This window comes from Sciurus carolinensis, chromosome 2, assembly GCF_902686445.1.
Source record: "Sciurus carolinensis chromosome 2, mSciCar1.2, whole genome shotgun sequence".
In the NCBI taxonomy this organism is placed as follows: Eukaryota; Metazoa; Chordata; class Mammalia; order Rodentia; family Sciuridae; genus Sciurus; species Sciurus carolinensis.
This window is the reverse complement of record NC_062214.1, coordinates 34,861,906-34,884,538: the sequence shown is the minus strand read 5'-3', so window position 1 is coordinate 34,884,538 and position 22,633 is coordinate 34,861,906. Positions and strand designations below refer to the sequence as shown.

At 35.9% G+C, this 22,633-nt stretch overlaps 1 protein-coding gene across 1 annotated transcript in view; it reads left to right on the top strand.

Moving 5' to 3' along the window:
• Pak5 (p21 (RAC1) activated kinase 5) overlaps nt 1-22,633 on the top strand; it is a 414,668-nt gene that overhangs the window by 47,585 nt on the left and 344,450 nt on the right. The window lies entirely within an intron of this gene.

The window sequence follows — 22,633 nt, the reverse complement described above, 5'->3', positions numbered from 1 at the left end:
AATCTTGGAATGGTAGAAGAGGCATAGACTTAGGTATTAAGTCCATTGCAATCATTTTACAAGGCTCAGACCCAAGGAAAAGATATGATTTGTCTCTGGTTGCCCAACTGGTGGGAATTAAAAATCAGATTTTCAGTTAATTCTAAGATATTAATCATGAGTTTTTGAACGGTAAGAAACAGAAGATAATTCAAACAAACTTTTAATAATTGTTGGACATGCCACTGAGATGTTGGTAGATCTAGGCCGTGGCTTGATCTAGGAGTACCAGTGATTTTTATTTCATTCAATTTTCTCTTTTTCTTAACCATTTTTAAATATACTATTGGTTGTGTTAAGTACATTCACATTATTGTGTACTCAATCTCCAAAATTTTTTCATCTTGGAAAACTGAAATTCTATACCCACTAAATAACTTTCATTTCCCCTAAGCTTGCCCCTGGTGACCACACTTCTAATTTCTGTCTACACAGATTTCACCAGGTACCTCATACAAAGTTTGTATCCTGTCCATTTTGAAATTATTTTCCCTTTTGCTTCCATAACATCAGACTCTTCTCTCAATTTCCTTTATACCCTGTCTTTGCAATTCCCCTCTCTTCTTGGCATTTCTCCTGTGTTTCAGTTTCCCCAAGATAAAAATTCAAGTGTAGGTGATTTATTTTCAGAGTTGACCCCAGGAAACAATGTTAGGGGTGTGAGAAAGTGCATCAAGGAAGGAAAAAGCTGATAAAAGATGTCTAATCAGTAAAAGGTTTGTTATAAGCAATTGGAGCTCCAACCCACTGTGGGCTCTAAGAGACATGTAGCAGCAGCACAGAACTGTCCAAGCTGAGCAGAAAAGAAGCTGCAGTCTCCATCTGTAGTATCTACCTGCCAACTGCCAATCTTCAGGGACTGAGGACTTTTCCTTGGGGCATTAACTCAATGGGATTTCCGGGTGCCCACCGCAGGGACCACCATTTTTCATGTTCCATTGAAAGAATAGCTTCAGATGGGTGGTGCAAATGTTGGCAGAAGAGACATGAAGAGCATTGGAAATGTCTCCTAACATCCCGTTTTCTTTCTTGCTCTCCACATGGTCTCCATGGATGTATTTCATCTATGCCTATGGCTTTCATTACTTGCTATATGCTAAAAGTTTCCAGATCTTTGACTCAAATTTTTCTCTTGTAAATCCTTATATTCCTCTGCTTACCAGACATCTGCTTTTGTGGAAGCTTATGGTATCTCAAAATCACCAAAGCTGTTCCTATTCCTTTAATTCTAACTCTGGTTAACAGTAGCCTCCTCTTCTGATTACTGCCTCTTTCTCCCACCTGGTTAATGAAACTGACTCCTTCCCTTGATCTTGATCTCCTGGGCCAGAAATCTAGCAGTCCTCTTGAAGTCTCCTTCACCATCACTTCTCATGGTTAACCAGTTATTAAGACCTGCTAATTTCTGATTCCTTAAAAGTTCTCTAATCCATCTCTGCCACTGCCACTGTTATTTTCTTAGTTTAAGTTTCCACCACTTCTCACCATGACCATTGCAACATTCTCCTGACTTGTCCTCCTCCTGCTTGCAATTTAAACTTCACCCAGTCCATGTCCCAAAGAGCAGGAAGACTGAACTTCTTGAGCTGTAAACCAACTCAGATCACTTCCCTTCTTTAAAGTCTCTTAATGATGCCTGAGTGTTGTAATCATTTTTAAACTCTGACCAATTACAGACAGGCAGCCTTTTCTCCTTTCCTAATTTCTGGAGAAAGTGGTAAGTGATAGGAATTAACCATTACTTAAATATTTGGGAGGTCATATTCATAAAAACAATTGGATATGGGGTTTTTGGAAGAGGAGATCATTGATGATCCCTTTAATTGCTTTAATTCTTACTGGTTCACTTAAATTCTGTTTCCTTTAATTATGTTTACAGATTATATTTTCCTAAGGACTTATTCATTCCCTCCAGGTATACAGATACAAGGATGGAGTAATTCAGAATATTCTTTTTCTTTAAACTTTTTGTTGAATGTGTAATCTTTCTCCTTTATGTATTTGGTTATTTGCGAATTCCTCTTTTTCCCCATTCAGTCTCACCAGAAATTTTTCTTATTAAGCATTTAAAAGAACTAGCTTCTGGTTTTACTTAATTATTGCTGCTCACTGTTATTTGGATTATTCACAATTTCATAGATTTCTGCCATTATCTTAATATTTCCTTGTCCTTGGTTTATTGGATTTACTCTCCTGTTATTTTTTCCATGTTATTTATTTGATTGCTATAAGTCAGCACTTCATCACTGTGACCAAAATTCCTGACAAGAACAACTTAGAGGAGGAAAATTATCTTCTGCTCACAAGTTTTAGAGGTTCAGTCAATGATGGGTCAACTCCATCACTCTGGGCCTCAGATGAGGCAGAACTTCATGGCAGAAGGGCATGGCAGAGGAAAGCTACGCAGTTCACGGTGACCAAGAAGCAGAGAAAGAGGGATCTAGGCATCAAGGACAAAATATAAAGCCCAAAGGCAGCCCCCAGTGTCTCACCTCTTCCTGCCATACCCCTCCTACCTATAGTTACCACCCATTTAGTCTATTCAAATTAGGATGGACTGATTAGTTACAGCTCTCATTACCTAATCATTTTACCTCTGAATTTTCCTGCATTGACACAGGAGCTTTGTGGGGACACCTTATCTCCAAACCATAACAAATGCTAAGCTCGCTTTTATTTTTGTGGCCACCTTTTTTCTTGATATACATTTTAATACATACAATTTACCATACATATTATATACACTTAGTATGCATTTCCTTCTAGATACTACTTTTGTTTACCTCAGAATTTATTACCATTTATCTCTAAATATTTTGTTTACCTCAGAATTTATTATCATTTATCTCTAAATATTTCTTAATTCATATATAGAGTGAAGAAGTGAGAATGAGTGATCAAACCTTCTAAATTCCTGAATACAATCAAAGAAGTAATCCCTCTTCAGGTAGATTCCATGGGAATGAAGCACTGCAATCATAAGAAATACTAAAAACTAAAATACCAATTTCCTTTATGTAAGGAATTTTAGTCCGTTAAACAATGTTTGGTCTATTGTTAATCTTCATTCCTGGAAAAAGAAAGAAAAAGAACCACTGAATAAATAAAAGAGGACAAGTTGTTGATTCTAATTTATTTATAAAGTTTCATGAGAGTTTTTTCACATTGGTTATTAAATAAAAGAATTGAAGTCTAATATCATTAGGCATTTATCTTGATTACAGTGACCTTATCTCATTTCATCTTATAAATGTCACATTGTTTTCTTACACTTAAAAAAAATTAAAATTAAAGTGCATGCTGGCTGTCAAAGCAATTTGTTTTTATCAGTTTATGCTTTTCTTTTAAATTACATACATAAAATTTGATCATGATATCTAAGATAATTTAAGAAAGTCTTTCTAATTTGTAATGCACGTCTTATTCTGAGAAACAGAGCAGTAGATTATAACATATACACACAAATAAGCACACATTTGAATATATATATTCCAAGAAACACCATGCTGTAGTCATATGCCTTGTTTTACAAATAAATTTATCATTTTACCTATATCTGATAAGTACAAATTAAATAATTGGAAGTAGCATTTTGATTTATTATTTTGTTTTTATAACTTGCCATAGAATTGAATTTTAAAATCATGTTTTCAGTAATATGCCTTATAAGATGTACTCTATAAAATGGATGTTCCATGTGCATCATAGCATATTGTATTGATAAGTATTTTAAGTTCTACTTAAAATATATTCTAAAATCATGTCTGACTTTACCAATTATGTCATTCATAAAACTTTTTCACTTGTTGATTTAGAATTCTGAGATTTTGATGTGAAAAAAATGTACTTAAGGTATGTGATACCTTGAGACATTTTATAAGAACGTTCTATTTGCAAAAGTTTATAGAAATTAGCAATATTTTGATTTTCCAAAACTTTTCAGAGTATAATTCTTATTGGAAGAATAATACACTTAGTTAATAGTATTTGATTATTTTTGGTAATGTCTTTTTGTTACTCCTCTTAGAAATTGAGATATTAAATAATTTCAGTATTGGGATAGAAACCTGTTTGCAAGATTGACAATTTCTAATCATGAACTTTTAAGAGAAAAGGAAGGGCTTAATCAAACTCATAGCTATCATGATCATTAAAAGATTTTTATGATAGATGACAATGTGATTTTGACACATTTGGGAAGTTCAAATAATTGAATTCCATTATTATTAAAAATACTCCTTCCAATTCTATGTACTTGTGTATGAAAACAAGTTTTTACAGGAACTATACATTTTTTTAAAGACTAGAAGTAGAATTCATGATCAATTCATGAACTTTTAGAAGTAAAGAAATATTAATGACCTTTTATTATCCTCAAGTATGTGAGTTGGGAAAAAGTCTCATTTAGCTCACTAAGATGTATTTGCAATAAAATTTTACAATTATGTATAATACTTATAGTTACCAAAATTTATAAAAGGTTTATAGTGCTTTTATCAATTGTGAATTACTAATAATTGCAATGTTATTTTGATACGTGTTTTAGCATTTCAACCTTTATGATCTTTAATTCATTCTGCATATTTTTGGTGCTTCCAAGAATGTAGAATAATAAAAACTTTCATATGTAAAACAAATTAAGATAAAACTCCATATGGGAACAATAATAAAATTAGATTTTAGGCAGTAAAAGAAAGGATGTAAATTTTCTTTAGAGATCTGTTCTTTTAAATAGATAATTCTAAATTTCAAAATGCCATTTTATTTATGTTTCTTTTAATATATGACATAACCATATTATTGCATTATTGGATTAAATTTAAAATTTGTGAGGTGATCAATACTTTTTCAATATTGGGGTTCAGCAGCTAAAGGATGCCATTTACAGAGAAAGGTTCATATGTAGGGAGCATCAGGGCCACATGGCATCCCAGTCACACATGATAAGGATGCTCTGAAATTGGGGTGACCACAGTAGAAGTTCAGGAAAGTAAATCAGAAACAAACAAAACAGCAACTACACACCGCCCACCCCCCCACACACAGAAACTTTGGTATACTAGCTACCAACACCTACAACACATCTTAATTTTCATGACTCTTGTAGTGAAATTCTAAGTTCCTGAAAATCATGGCTTCTACTCTAAAGGTAAAAATTTTGCTTTTTCATAGACATATCCTTTCATGGAATATCCTTTAATGGACCTGTTTGTGGTTTGTCTGATATTCTGAGGCAGTATAGTCCACAGAATATTCTGTGATGACAGAAATGTTTTCTATGTGAGCTATTTAATATGGTAGCCGCTAGCCATACGTGTCCATTGAGTGCTTGGAGTGTGGCTAGTGCAACTAAGTAACTGAACTTTTAACTTTTTTTCATTAATTTAACTTGAAATTTAAATAACCACATGGTTATGTCCACTACTATGTTGGACCTAACATTTTTAGCATAATGTACCTTTGATTCACTATTATTCATTTGGGCTCAGACATTGTAATGTTAAATGTTAACTTCTAGAAAATTGATAAATTGCAAATGATTTCTGTTCTGCAGGGTAAGAAAACTGCTTTATTATCCTGTTTTGTACATGATCTATACAGGTTAACATTAGTACATTATCCAGTTTTGTATTTAATTAACAATCTTATTTTAACATTCTTTTACTGACAGTGTATTTCAGACTTTTCAACTCTTCTTTGAACCAGCTTTACCATCCTGTTGTTTCTGGCATTAATGAATTTCTGCTATTAATTGACACATGTTCCATATATATTTATGAGAATGTAATGCTTTTGAAGTTTTTGAAAATTATACCCTGGTGTTTCTTCCCATCTGAGTTCACTTTCTATTTATAGACTTCAACTAGTCCCTGCATTTTGCTCCTGGTTAAGATGCATAAGGAACCTCTAATTACTTAGCTCTATTTGGAACCAATTCTTGTTTGTATTTGCTAAAGGAAAGGCATGAATTTTAGAGTCAGATAAAGCAGTTTAAAATTCAGCTCTGCCACTTCTATTACGGTATAACCTAGGAAATGTGATAATGGTAAAAATTCTAGGAACTACCTAATAAAGTTGCTATGAGGAACAAATGTAATATCATAGATATATGCTCAGCCCAGGATCAAGCAATATTAATTGTTCAATGAAAACTTGCTTCTTTGAGTTGGAAGTTTCTAAGCCAGTCTCCTTTCTCCATATTTATTGGCCTTGCAGAGCACTCTGACTCTGGAAGCTTTCTTCTGACTTTGCTGCATATCATTCACTGAAGCCCCTGTTATGAGCTAAATTATATTCCCCCAAAATTCATATATTGAACCTAAATCTCCAATACTTGAAAATGTGACTGTATTTGGAGATAGGGCATTTGAAATGGTAATTAAGTTAAAATGAGGATTAAATGAGCTTGGGCTCTAATCCAATATGACTGGTATCCTTAATAAGAGGATACAATTTGGACACAGACATAAGAGAGAGAAGACCATGTAAAGATACAAGTAAAACATAGCTATCTACAAGTCAAAGAAGAAATCAACCCTATTGACACCTTGATCTCAACCTCTAGCACTGAGAAAAAATAAATCTCTCTTAAGACATCCAATCTTTGGCACTTCATTATGGCAGGCCTAACTAAGGAAGGCATCTGTTTAAAGGTTAAACATCTATAATCTTAGTTAAAATGCAGAGGTCCCTTAAGAAAATACTTGAATCTTTTATTAATAATTTACATCAGTCTGAATAGAGATTAACTGAAGTGAAAAGTCAAGGAAACTGGATAGGGTGTCTACTATCCATGTGTCTACTATTTGGTAAGGAAAAATCAAAGACAAAAGAAACTACCCACAATTTTGTAGCTTTAAACAACAATATTTTACTATTTCTCTTGTGTTGGCAGAGTGTATAGATGGTTCAGATGGTTTGGGCTGAGATTCCTCATAAGAACCTGTTTCACTGGTGGTCAGCTTGAAAATCACTGCTTTGGGACAAACGTGACCTGGAAAATCCAGCTCTCTGTCTCATGGTCTCCCATGCTTTGGGAAGTTAGCTCAGGTGTGCTCCCCTAGTGGTGACCAGAATCTAGAAATGAAGACCACAAAGCCTCTGAGAGCCAAGGCTCACACTGATTTACTTTTGCCTTATTCTGTTAAGCAAAGCCAACCCCAAAGCCAGTTCAGAGTCAATGGGAGAGGAAATCTCTAGAGAAATGGAAAAGTCACCTTAGAAATGGAGTAGACTGAGGAAGAGACAGATCATTAGGACTATTTATTAAATTTATTTATTTTTATTAGAGCTTAATGGTTGCATATAGTAGTTGGGTTCATTCCAACAAACTCATACAGTTCATCGTCCCCTTGTTTCCTTCCTCTTTTCCCTCCTGTCTTCCCCCTCTCCCTTTCTCCTTCCTCTACTTGACTAGACATTCTTTCACTCACATTAGCACCATTTTTATAATATACTAAATCATAAGTATAGTATACCTTACATTATATTTTGATGTTTTGGGATTTTTGCACTTTATTTTTCATAGCAGTGCCTACTTAGTATATCTCTATATAACCTCGGAATAAAAATGTGCTTCAAAAGATGGATGTGAAATGTGGAAAATTAACAACTATGTGGGTTGAATGCTCTTTCTCTTTAGTGTTCACCTAATGTAAGTATTTACTTTAAGCATGTCAGTTTTACCTCTGTTTTCTTAGAGGAAATGAGGCTCTGATACTTTGAGGGGAGAAAGATAGTTAAGGTTTTTGGTGAAAAGAGGGTAGAATAAACCATTTCTCAATGGCCATCCCATTGGAAAAGCCTACACTTGAAATGAGGAATAAAATGAACATACTGGTTAAACACCTGAATGTGAATTACTTGAGACCAAGAAGGAATATAGGAATTCAGAATGTCCTGGCAAGATGTCAACTCTCTTCACTGAAGCAAATGGCATTTGACATTGGTAAAATTCCAGAGGTAGGTCAGCAAATTGTTTGTATTCAGGGCTAGATAGTAACTGTCTTTGGCAAGTCACATATTATCTCCCACAATACTCAACTCTGCCTTTACAGCATGAATGTGTTAATATATAAATGGGACAGCTGTATTCCAGTGATACTTTATTTATAAAAATAGACGATGAGCCAGATTTGGTCCATAGGCTGTAGTTTGCCAATTTATGCCTTCAAAGAAAATCTTTTTACTGTCATTGAGGAAAAAGTCATTGAGAACACAAGAGACACCTGGAATGGAAGTCTCAAGTGGATGAGGATAATTATTCAACAGAGAAAAAGAAGAGGTCTCCAGAAAATGCAGAAATTGAGGTAAGAAGTACTTGAAGGGTTGTTTTGATTTATTAAAAGAAGCTATTTGAGTCTCCATGAAGCAAGAGGCAACAAATACAGAAGCCAAAACCTACAGAAAAGCCACCTTGTGTTTCATGTATGTACTCCAAACTAAATAGATCTAAATAGCAGATTTTGATGCTGCAAACTATGTTCCCTGTAGGCTGTGGGCGGGTCTGATTTTCATAAAGAGCCTCATGAGTTAATAACAGTACCTGACTGAACTTAAGCATTGGCGTTTTTCTTAAGGAGAATGTTTCTTAAAATGAAGAGAAGAAAACAAATGAAAGTGCAACAGTCTTATAGAACTTTAAAAGTAAATAAAGGCTGTCAATTATAAAGAGAAAGTTAAAGCAACAAGACTTTTTTGTGGGGAGGGGTGGGAATGAACAGCAAGATATAAAATAAAAATCTCTTTAAAGAATGGACTGCATAAAGGTTCCAAACTGTCTTTTCAAAGAGGAATAAAAGAATACATGAAGTGCTAACAGAAAAATTTTTGTCGTTGTTGTTGTTTTGGGAAAACTGGGAAATACAGAATATAAAACACACAAAAAAGTCAACAAGTGAAACAAAACCAAACAACCAGAACAAGGTGTTGAAAGAGGTCTATGGAAATGGGATAAATATTTTCAAGGAAACTTCTGAAACTTCAGAAGCAAACAAAAGCCTTGGCAAAGCTAAACTCGGTGAAAAGAAACTGCAGTCTAACCTCTGGATTGATTAACTTCTGGAAGTTTAAAGAGGGAAAAAAAATTCAAGACTTAAGGAGAACATGGAGCACTTACTCTAGGAAATAGAGACCTGGAGTGAGGTGAACACTTAGTTGGGAGAAGGAATCAAATTATAGTTTATTATAAAATTCAGAAAGACCTAGAGGAAACTTTCTGGTTTACAAAGCAAACAACTTTGAAGTTTTTGAATAATTACATTGGGTAGCTGAAATAACTGGCAAATCACCAGAGTGAGAAGATAAAATAAATCAGAGATGACAGATGATATATATCTCCTGGATATAATCTTCGTTAGCAATAGCTGGAAAAGATTGAGGCCATTTCCCATCCAAACTGAGTGATGAGGTGTCAACCAGCCATGAGCTGGAAGAACAAATAAAGAGCATAAGATTTGCTCACTGCGTTCAGTCAAACTGTGCTGGAAAATGAGTATAAAGCCTTGCAGAACAATGACGGGATACAAAAGAACATAAAGACAGGCCTCACCAAAAGAAGCAGATTCAGGAAGAGAATGCATGGGAAAATAAAGAGCAAAAGCAATCAGCTGCAGAAGGGACGAAAGCTTAGAGGCAGAGAATTCAAGAAATGGAGGGAGAATTACAGAACATAGAAATCTTCAAATATAATGCATGATAAATCCATTTCTGCTTAAGGTCAAAGTCAATGCCATGATATAAAATGAGGAATGACTGAAAAACCAGGGATTCTAAAACTGAATAGAAGAGTATGGTGTCTTGAAACATTCCAGAAGAGAATTTTTTTTCAGTGGGCAAATAATCTCATGTCCAAGAAATCACCTAGAGGGCTTATGGATACAAGGATATCTGAGGCCCATCTCAAGTTTCTGCTTCAGAAGATCTAGAGTGGATTTGAAATTTCTCATCTAAAAAAATTCTCTGGGGAGTCCCAGGTTGCTAGTCTTTGAGAAACACTGCTTCAAATTCATCTTGGCTGTGTACTAGAATTGCCCAGTCCCCTCATAGACCTATTTGATCAGAATCTACTTGACTAGGGTTCAGGCAGTGGTATTTGTTGAAGTATTTCCTAATATTACAACATAGCCAGGGTTGTCAATCACTGCAGTTACCAGATATGGTTCACTGAAACTGGCAGCATATTACCTGCCATCTCTACTGATGACATTGTATCTTTGATATCTGTCTTTTCTCATAATAAAAGACATTTATCCAGAGAGGAGCAAAATCCAATACATGAACCTCCACCTAGTCTTAGGGAGTCATCTGGTTTATCAGTGGAATAGCAACTGCCTTTGATTTGGGTTCTGGCAAAGCTTCATTGAGAAAATCAAGGAACCACTTTGGTGATACATCAAACTTTGATTCTAGTACCAGAATCCCCCCACCTCTCCATCTATCCACGCTATCCTTTCCCAGGTGTGTGATGATCTCACTAGCAGTAAGATGCCCACCACTCTCTGGTCCATTTGAACCTCTATCTGAAACCTGGGAACTCATCAGTTCACCCTTCCTTCCACCTCTTGTCCCCACTGCCACATCCCCAGTACTGGGTATTGAACCCAGAGGTGCTCTACCACTTAGCAACATCCCGTCCCTTTTTATTTATTATTTTGAGACAGGGTATCACTAAAGTTGCCCAGGCTCAACTTGAAATTGTGATCCTCCTGCCTCAGCCTCCCTAAAAGCTGAGACTACAAGCATGTACCACTATGTCCAGCGCACCCCTAGTTTTTGCTGTGCATTCCTTCCAAACCTAAGTGATGTACCTTAGTTTTCACCAGGAATAAAGAACTTGTCTTCTGACTCTTGGGAGGATGAGACTCAGGCATCCATGTTTTAGCTATTCAGACTCTCCAGGTTCAAGAAGGAGGATTTGGATCTTGGATCAATACCTCTAATTTTAATCCCACTCCATGTCCAAAAATATTCAAGTTGCTCTCCACTTTTATTTTTTGCAAGACCTTTTCTGACTTCAGATTATTAGCATGCCTGTGATACATACTAGTATGCACAGGCCCACACTTGAACACATACATCTGCATTGATTGAAAAACAGGGCAAAGGACAATTTATAGATTTCTTTCAGGATTTCTAAGACAACGAATAAGCTATTTGAATATTTCACTTGATTCAAAATCTTGTATTTTTTCACTCGTATTTATTAAGGTAGGATTTATATCCAGAGCAATGTAGAGCTTTTAAGTGTAAAATGCAGTGGTTTTACAGTTGTAACATCACCCAAACAGCATTTGCATCCTCTAAGAAAGATGTCTTACACCTCATTTCAATCAATTCAATAAGTAATCTGTGTTCTTTTTATCACCATATGTTACTTTTGTCTGTTCTTGAACTTCATAGAAATGATGGCCTAGATCAATATTTGATAAACCACAATTCTGGGAATAATTTTCAGGTTTCCCATGAACATTTATTGCACTATTCGATTATTGCTATTTATGCATTAAAACAAAATGAAATATTATTTACTCATCAGACTGGTACTTACATTACTTAAATTGCTTCTATTTGTTTTTTTAATAACTTTATTTTATTTGTTTATATGTGGTGCTAAGGATAGAACCCAGTGCATCACACATGCAAGCACCATGAGCTACAACCCCAGCCCTTCCATTTGTTTTTGCAATACATGAGTACCCTCTGATCCTCAGAGGGCACATTCCAGGATCTATAGTGATGCCTGAAACTACAGACAGTACCAAACTCTCCATATACTATTTTCTCTGTGCGTATTTACCTGTAATGAAGTTTAATTGATAAATTAGGCATAGTACGATATTAACAAAAATAACAAAATAGAAAAATCATAGCAATATAATTTAATACAAGTTATGTGAATATAACCTCTCTCTCAAAAAAGGTTACTTGAACACAAGCTCTCTGACACTACAACAGTCAAGATGATAAGTGACACAGCTACTAAATGACTAATGGGCAGGTAGTGTACACAATGTGGGTACGCTGGACAATGATGATTCCACCCAGGACTGATCAGGATGATGCAAAATTTCATCACATCAGTTAGAATAGCATGAAGTTTAAAACTTATGAATTGTTTGTTTCTGTAATTTCCCATTTAATACTTTCAAACAGTGGGTGATTGTCAGTAATTGAAACAGAAAAGTGAAACTGTAGGTGAGGGTAGGCAAATGTATACACTTTTGATTTTATTTTATTAATGTGTTTTTATTAAATTTTGGAGTCACACAGATTTTAGAATTTTTTTAATAAGTGATCTATATAAAATGATGGCTCCAATTGAGAACATTTATCATGCATGATCAATAGCTGTGATTCTTAAACTTCAGTGGGTATCAGAACTTGGTCAAAGTAGAAAGGCCCAGATCCTGTCCTTCTTCAAAAAACCTATTGTCTTATGTTATTCAGGATCCTGGTGTAATTGTAAGCAATGACCAATAGGTGGCTCACTTGCTCATAGTAGTGAATCAAATTAATTTGCATAACAAGGCATTTCCAGAGAAATGAGTAATGGTGGAAACACCACAGTCAGATTTGCTAAATAATTTAAGTTCCCTTTCTTCTTTAATGTCTTTGAACTTGTGACTCCTAGTAAGTTTTCTAGACAAACATGTAAGAAATTTCATTTTTGAATCTGAAAACATATCTTTAAACTTTTTGATCTTAACCAAAAAAAAAAAAAAATCTTGGCTGTATTCCTTCTTAAGAAAAATTCAATTGTGTCAAGATAGTATGATAAAGAAAATGCTTTGTACATTATACTGTCCTTGATGTCAACAAAAGGTCAGGAAGTGATTCATTCTGTTCTGATTTTGCCTCACTTGGGTAGAGAGCCTTAAAGATTTGCACTGGGAATTTCTTTCGGGATTAAAAGGCTGCCTTTTAGACCTGTTTTTAATTACATCTGATCAATTGCAGTGATTCTGGCTGCAAAGTTGGCTTGCTTCAAGTTTACTGAAAAGGAACATGCTATTAGGAAGTATACAGAGTATTCAATCTGAGTGACAACCAATGCCCCCAGCCAAGAGCAAAGATTTCCCAGGTAGAGGTCAAATAGACAGTTCAACTTGGAAATGCTCCAAATGCTCATGGTTCCCAAATAAACCCTGAGGAACATACTTCACTTATTCACTGGTCTTCAGTAAACTTTTGCTGAATATCCACTCTGTGCCAATAAGTAATGACTGAGAATTAAGATATAAAAGATATTGTTTGGGCCTAGAGCAGGCAAGGGACCAATTTGCTAAGTTGTGTGATACTATCACACCTGTAATCCATCATTTGATCCCTGGCTTCTTCAATGCTCTACCCACATTGCCCAAGACAGCACCTGGCCCATGGCATCTACTTAACAAATGTGTTCTCAGTCGTGTAGTTAAAATGTTTATGGAGGATATTTCAGGGCCCTATGAGGACACAGGAAGTGTATATAATTCCAGTGAGAAAGAGAGACCTCTTGAGAACTTCCTTTGAATTTTTTTTTATTTTAATTTATTTTTATTGTAAACAAATGGGATACATGTTTTTTCTGTTTGTACATGAAGTAAAGACATACCATTCGCGTAATCATTCATCTACATAGGGTAATGGTGTTTGATTCATTCTGTTATTTTTTCCTTCCCCCCTACCCCTCCCACCCCTCTTTTCCCTCTATACAGTCCCTCCTTCCTCCATTCTTGCCCCCCTCCTACCCCCCATTTTGTGTCATCATCCGCTTATCAGCGAGATCATTCATCCTTCGGTTTTTTGAGAGTGGCTTATCTCACTTAGCATGATATTCTCCAATTTCATCCATTTGCCTTCAAATGCCATAATTTTATTATTCTTTATAGCTGAGTAATATTCCATTGTATATATATATACCACAGTTTCTTTATCCTTTCATCAATTGAAGGACATCTAGGTTGGTTCCACAATCTGACTATTGTGAATTGAGCAGCTATGAACATTGAAGTGACTGTATCTCTGTAGTATGCTGAATTTTTTTTTACTGTCTAGTGCTTACCCAATAATCTGTACATTTGGAATTTTATAGTAACATGGACCTTACTCTGCCCATATTCTTTCAATGCTCAGTGTTATGGTTTAGATGTGATATGTCCCCCAAAAGTTCACATGTGAAACAATACGAGAAAGTTTGGAGGAAAAATGGGCGAATTATAGCCTTTACCTAATCAGTGAATTACTCCCTGATAGGATTGACTGAGTGGTAACTGGAGGCAGTTGGGGTGTGGCTGGAGGTAGTGGTTCACTGGGGACATAGCTATGGGGTATATATTTGTATCTGGCAAGTGGAGACCTCTCTCTTTTCTTCCTGATAATCATGTGAGCTGCTTCCCTCCACCACACTCTTCCACCATGATGTTCATCCTCACCTTGGGCCCCAAGGAATGGAGTTGGTCTTCTATGGACTAAGACCTCTGAAACCATGAGCCCTTTGATAAACTTTTCTTCCCTAAAATTACTCTGGTCAGGTCCATTAGTCACAACAGCAAAAAAGCTGACTAAAACACTCATGTTATAAGCAATTTGCTGGGAACATCTAAGACTCACCACCTGAGGACATTTTTCTGACTTTGGAACAAACCCAATTGCTGCCTTAAGTCTCCCCAGGAGAAGCCTTGAACCAGTGACTCCAAGGAGTTGGTGGATAAGTACCCCAGTTGTCTGTCTTGACAGTTGAGAGAACTCTGAACTTGTGCTATGCTGTCTTTTAGAGTTTGTTAGCAGGACAATGTGGTATCTGATTTGACAGCACTTCCTTTACTAGATTTCTTCTATTCTCTGTTGACTTCCCCACTCCACTTCTAGTGATGCCTGGCATCAACCCCATATAAAAAAAAAATTGTACTCAAGTCCTACTTATAAGATCAACTTTGGGGAAAATCCAATCTGATGATGAATATTGGTTATTCATGAGCAGATGGGTGAGAGGCTGGGAGAAGATGCTGGTGACGCATACAAAGGTGGAAGTATGAGTGAACTTGACACTGTGAATAGTTGTAGTTGCTGGAACACAGAACACAAGGTTGAAGTCATGGTATTGCATCCTATATGCCAAAGAATCTACATTTTATTTTTTATCAGAGTATTATAATTACACACAGTATTTGCGTTCATTTTAACAAACTAATACATGAAAGGAATTTTTTTTATTGTCTAGTGCTTACCCCAAAATTTGTACATTTCAATCCCCCTTGCTCCCCCTTCCCCACTTTCTTCCCTCCCACGATTCTCTCCCTTCTCCTCTATTGATCTTCCTTTCACTCCTTAATTAATTTATTTTTTGATTGGTATTTTCTACATATATGTACATGTGAAATTTTCTTTGGTACATTTGTACATGTATATAGCAAGCTATTGTTAAATGCATTCCAGATTTCTACCCCTTGCCCTTCTTTCCTCGCTCCATCTCATTCTCCTTCTTCCACTCTGTTGATCTACCTCATATCTTTATGGTGTCCAATCTCCTCCCCTGCCACCTTCTTTCCCTTATTTTTTCTAGCTTCCAAATAGGAGAGAAAACATTTGGCTCCTGTTTTTCTGAATCTGGCTTATTTCATTGAGCATGATTTTCTCAATTTTCATTCATTGACCAGCAAATGCCATTATTTCATTTATCTTTGTGGCTGAGTGAAACTCCGTTGCACATATATACTATGTTTTTTGATCCATTCATTTGTCGATGGGCATCTGAGTTGATTCTATAATGTGGCTCTTGTTAATTGTGCTTCTATAAACATTGAAGTGACTGTATTGCTACAGTAAGCTGATTCTAGTTTTTTTGGATAAATGCTGGGAAGTAAGATATCTGGGTCATGTGGAGGTTCCATTTGTTTTTCTTCCACAGTGGTTGTTACTAATCTGAAGTCTCACCAGCAATGTCTGAGTGTACTGTTCCCCCAGTATCCTCAACAGCATTCATTATATTGTTTGTGGTCTTGATAATTGCCATTCTGATTGGGGTGACATAAAATCTTAGTGTAGTTTTGATTTGCATTTCCTTGATTGCTAGAGATGTTGAACACTTTTCATGTGTTTTTGACCATTTGTATTTTCTCTTTTGAGAAATTTCTATTTAGTTCTTTGACTTATTTATTCATTGGGTTATTTGTATTTTTGGTGTTGAGTTTTTTGAGTTCTTTATATATTCTGGATATTAATCCTCTGTCAGAGGAGTGGCTGGCAAATATTTCTTTTCCCAATTTTGTAGGCTCTCTCTTCACTGTCTTAATCATTTCCTTTGATGTACAAAAGTCTTTTAATTTGATAGCATACCATCTACTGATTCTTGGTTTTATTTCTTAATATTTAGGGGTCTTGTTGAGGAAATCAGTGCCTGTGAGTGTTGAGCTTGTGTTTTCTAGCAGTTTCAAGGTTTCTGGTCTAATTTCAGTCTTTGATCCATTTTGATTTACTTTTATGCAGGGTGAAAGAGAGGAATGTATTTTCTTTCTTCTACATATGGACATCCAGTTTTCCCAGCACCATTTATTTAAAAGGTTATCTTTTCTCCAACATACATTTCTGGTACTTTTATCAAGTATAAGAGTACTGTAAGTATTTGGGTTTGCTTCTGTACTGTAGTCCATTGGTCTGCACATCTGTTTTGATGCTGGTACCATGCTGTTTTTGTTACTACGGTTTCGTAGTATAATTTGCATCCGATATTGTAATGTCTTCCACAATGATTTTCTTGTTCAGAATAAGAAAGTGCATTCCATTTTGAAGGCAGCAAAAATTCACTGAACAAAACAAACAAAAAAATGCAACTCCAAACTGAAGCAGAAGGAGGGAACATTCTATGGCCTAACTGAAGGTTATATGCAAATTTAGATGAGGTTTCAAAAGTTGATGAAAGAAACCAGGACAAGGGGATGTTCCTTTTAGAATCTGATCAAAATTACAAACTTCTCCATTTAAAAAGGCACAGAAACATATACACACAATTTTTCAAAGTAATTTCCAGGTGTTCATGGACCTCTTTTGAAACATAGCTTCTAGCTCCTCAGGGTTTACAGAAGAGTGGCTAAGAATTCCCAGTGTTAAGACAAGGAAACTGAAGCATTAAAGCCTTGGGAATAATAAGCCCTAATGTATATACCAGAGAAAAGAAGATGAACTAGAAAGCAAACCTAAGGACAGGAAAAGACTCAGCAAAATTTTATGTGGAAAACTAAATTGCTGCACTCTTGGTTGAGCTACCTCTGATTAGTAGATTTTGGAGAGGAACAGGTCAGATGAAAGAATACCATGGCTCTCTTGTTCTCTCACTTTTTAGTTGACCTTGAAACAGGAGAAATTCATAATTATCACCAGAAAATATTTATAGCAGCGGACACAGACTAAAAGTTCCCAAGTGAAATTCAGTTAATACATGTATAGTTGGCTCCTGTCATGTTAGTAGCCATTTTCTAAGTTGCCTGTCAACGTCTAAAAATATCAATATGACTTTGAACTTCTAGGTTTTTTTGAAAAAAAAAAAAAAAAGAAAATCTCATCGAGGCTGGAATTCCCAACCGGTTTGAGTTTTCTGGTGGAACTAAAAGGCTACTGCTCCCATAGAATTTTGTATAGGCTCTCCAGTTGACCACAACCCATTTGATTGGTTTATACTGCTTGCCTGCCTCATGTGAACTTTTAATCTTTTGAATCTTTGCATTCTTTTTGTGAACATTCATATCTTCACAGCCATCCCCAATATTCATTCATTATTATTCATTAGCATTTATTGGATGTCTGCTCAAGGCAACAAATCATGTCAGATGCTAGAAACAGAAAGATAAATATCAAAGTTCTTACCCTAAGTTATTTATAGAAGAAAAAAAGTAGAAAAATCCTGGTTTTGATTTGTACAGCAAATGAGATAGGACTCAGGGTACTATCTTGAATTATTATGTTGATCACAAAATTCAAAGATCTATTCTCTTCTGATAAGCCATCATTATTTCATGAGATGGGTTAATTATTGAAAGGATAAAGCAATTGTCCATGTCTCTCAAGACTGAGACAAAGAGCAGCTTGGGATAAAGCTCATCTATAGGAAAAGGAGGAGATTATGTGGGAATGCTACAAAGAACAAACCACAATAATGAGAAAGTTTTCCTGGAAGAAAAAGAGAAAGGAGAAATGTGTTGAGTGCTGTTGGATCTTCACTAGCAGGCAGGTACACACAAAGGCCAGGACACCCAGATACCAGGTCCTATAAATATTTTTTTGCTAATGATGCACAGCTGCCTTATTTTGCATAGACATGCAGCAGTTAATCTGAGCTGCCATTTGCAGTAGGTTACAACCCTCCCTTCAGGTAGGGGGGAGGAGTATCCTGCAGGCAGTGACTGAAAGACTCAGGTGCAACAGACTAGGTGAGACTGGCACAGTCCATAATCCAGAAGTTCCTGTGGGATCAGGCTGCACCCAGACTCCAGCTGAGAACATGTACTTGCTTATAGTTTATTTCTTTTTCCTCTGGTTCTTACCTGTTCCTTCACTCCTTTCCTCCTGAGCACTCTTCCTCAACTCTGACTAATCCTGAATCTGTCTCAGGCTCTGCTTCTAGGCAATTCTGGCCAAAATAACACACAAATACTAATAATATGTTTGTTTCTTATTTTATTATTAGTTGAGAATGGCAAAATATCTGCATCCTCAGATGTGCTCAGATATTGTGAACCTAGATCACTGTTCAAGAACATGGTACAGACATCCCTCAGAATCTCAAGGGAATTTCAGGTTCCAGGATTCCCAGGGATATCAAAATCTATGGAATGTTCAAGTTCCTTATATACAATGGTATAGTATTTGCACATAATCTACACTCAGTGTGAAGCAGTTCAGAGACCCCCACCCAGAAGACCCTTACCATAATTAGGCAGAAACCCCCACCATATTTGTGGCATGTAAATTCCTCTTCTTATTAGAGAGATTTTTTGCATAGGACATCAGCTATCAGCAAAAATCTGCAGAAGGTATGGTGGTTTGTAACTTCATTTTTGTTTATAAATACCAGGTTTGCAGAAAAAAAAAAAACAAAAAAAACTTGTGAAATCCCTGTCTGTCTAGAAGATGGGAAAAAAACTTGATTGTCATATGAACCTCTTAGCTCCTTTCCCCAACTGGGTATAAAGTTTAAAGAATTTCTATACTCATGGTTCAGAGGAAGAATTCTGAGGTGTGAGCCACCTCTGAACCCTGCAGTAAATAAATCTGCTTCCTGAAAATTCTTCAGGTGTCCAGCCTCTTCTGTCCTACTTTAAGTGTACAAAATTTTAATCACCTCTGGACTACTTATAATACCTACTACTATGTTAGTACTATGTAAATGTTATAAAAACGGTTGTTATACTATATTATTTAAGGCATAATAATTTTAAAAAGTCTGTATATGTTCAGTAGAGATGCAATTTTTTTTCCCGATATTTTCCATCTGTGGTTGGTTGCATCCACAGATACAGAATTAGTGGACTTTAATGGACCCCTGCCAATTGTGATGGCATTGTAAACTTCTATAATGTAAAAACACTCAAAATTAAGTTTGTAGTTTTCTTTGTAGACAATATCATCCTAGAAGTACGTGTGTTTTCACATTGGAGATGAGATGTTATTAACTTCAATTCCAGTCACAAATAATACCAATCACCGTAGGCTTCTGAGGGCATCCTGTGAATGATAACAAGAAAAGTTGTTTATTTTGGTTTGTACTGGGCAGATGGATTTCAGTCCTAGAACAAAGCCAAGGGCTACTAATTCTGGACTTCTTATTTCCAGAAAATGCTTAAATTACAGATCATCCAGATTCTCATTAATTCAGTAGATAAGAAAAATGAAATGAAAATGGAAAATGCTGCAAGATCATATTTTTAAAAATTAAGGGACATTTTCCTGTCCTTGTGCAAAAACTTTAGCAGCTGCCTCATTATCTTTCCTTTTGCTGCTTACAAAACTTACATCTTTGGACCAAATAAATATCAGGTTTGTGTTGTCTGTTCTGGCTCCCATCATAGATGTAGGTGCATAGCTGGAGTATGGGTCTAAACTTCCACACACACCCTATTACTCACTTATTCACATTCTCTTCTCAAAGTTGGCTTAAAATAATATTTGAGGAATGAAGCCATTGGGCCTCTGATGGAATGACATGATAGCAGGGCCAAATGAAAAGAAGATAAAAAGCAAGTCAGTTATTGTCCAGTTGGGACTGTGGGACAACACATGCTCTGACAAGTCCACAGGAAAGTTTTCTTTTTTTTTTTTTTTTGAGTGGTGCTCCATTTTTTAAAAATTTTATTGATCTTTTTTGTTATACATGACAATAGAGTATACTTTGACATATACAAACATGAAGTAAGTCTTATTCTAATTAGGATCCCAGTCTTGTGGATGTAAATGATATGGAGATTCATGGTGGTGTATTCACTTATGTACACAGGAAACACTATCATCTTTGTTTTGCTTTAATTTTCTTCACAAAACATTATTTATCTGTTTATTGTTTGTCCTCTTCATATCTTGCTCCCTCACCCCTGAAGAATATAAATGCCATAAATCAGGGATATTGTCCATTTTGTTCACTTTTCTGTCCCTAGTACCTAGACCAGATCCTAGCATGCAGGAGGTAGGTGCTTAATAATATTAGCAAAATTAAGGCAAAAATGATAATGGCAAACTCAGAGGTGTGGATTGCAAATCAGAAAAATGTAGAGAACAGGAACAACAACAAATAAAAGGAGATCTTGGGAAACATCTGCAATATTCAAGAAATATCTTTACCACATTTTCAAATTGTTTGGGGGGATACTGTTGTAGTAAATCATGCAAGAAAATCCTGGAAAGAATTATTTTAGCACAAAAAGTACATGGGATTCATTCTTGTGGTGAAACTGAGCAGAACATATTATGTGCATATAATGAGATTAGGCACTAAGGGTAGGAAGACGATAATAATTGCCTCAGACTGAATCTAGGCAATACTTCTTATCAGCTGTGAGATACATTTTAGTTGAGGTAAGGCCAGGCTGAAAATGAAAGAAAATCCAAAATGACTGGAATAATAGAGGCTTCTTTCTTTTTTATGCAATAGCAGTCTGGAGCTAGCAGTTCTGAACTGGAAGTGCAGATTCAAGGTCATCAGGAACCCAGGCTCTTCCTATTTTTTGACTTCACAGTGCTGGTATATGACCTTTATCCTCAAGGTCACCTTCTGGTCCAAGATGACTGTTGGAGTTTGAAGTCATCAAGTCAACCTTGAAAACATGAAAGAAGAAGGAAGTCAGAGGGTGGCAAGTACTTTTCTCACAAAACACCTCTCTCCTTGGAGTCTCAGCTCCCTTTTTTGCATTGTCATACAACACACTTCTATCTACATTGCACTGGCTACTCTCTGGTCTCCTGACCTCACCTAGTTTCATGGGAGGCTGGAAAGGGTCATCTTTTGGCTGACCGTATCGCTTCTCCACAGTGGAATTGTGGTTCTATTACACAAAAGGAAAAGGATGTTGTGTGGCAACTTACATCATCACCATGTCTTTGGTAAGTTATTCTTTATAAATCTCAGTTTCATCATCTGTAATATAAAGTTAATAGAGTTATTGAGAGTATGGCATGAAGTAGTGTATATAAAGTCTATGCTCAGTGTCTGACACAGAGTAAATGTTTAATTTATGTTAATTGATGTAGTTGTTATTATTACTGTCCCCGACTTTCTAAGAGTTAAGTTTTCTGGAAGAGACAAATCAAGCATAGGAAATATGTAAATGATAGTGGAATTCAGCAAAGGATTATGTTTTTAAATCAGTAGGGCAAGGTGTATTATAGATATGAGCAGAGCCCAGGAGGGTAGAGAGGATTTAACTATGTCCTGCAAAGTAAGTAAGGTATAAAAGGGAGAACAATTATGTATGCTGAAATTTCTTCAATAGCACTTTTCCAGGAAAGCTTTTTATGCCCGTAATTTAGCTTGCTGATGATAATTCATTAGCATATTGCCATTTGGAAGAGTCATTATATTTACATTTCAAGTTACCTAGCAGCCACTTTGCAGTGGAGTGGGGAGGAATGGGTTGTTCTTCCACATGGTTCTTTCCCTGATTTTTTTTTTTTCCTGCCCTCTTGAAGGAAGAAAAGAGATAGTGAAGCAACTTCACCCAAACAGGAAATGTCTTTATGGAAGTCAGTCACAGAATAATCTTTATAATTGAGAACTCATAATTAACAGTTACCGTATGCTCTTATCCTGATAACCAGGCCCATTTAGTGCTAGACCAATATTACTCAAAATGTGGTCCATGGACCAGCAACATTGGTATTACCCCACAGGTTGTTAGAAATGTAAGTTTTCAGGCTCTGTCCAAGACCTGCTGCGTGAGAATGTACTTTTTATCAGGATCCCTGTTGATTTGCATGGTCTTAGTTTGAGAAGCACTGATATTCAGCATTCTCCTGCTCCATTCCAGAAGTTAATAATATACTAGGAGAAAGAAAACATTAACCCATTAAAATGAATAGAACAATAAATGCTTACAGGATTTCAAATGATTCCAGCATAACAAAGGACTTT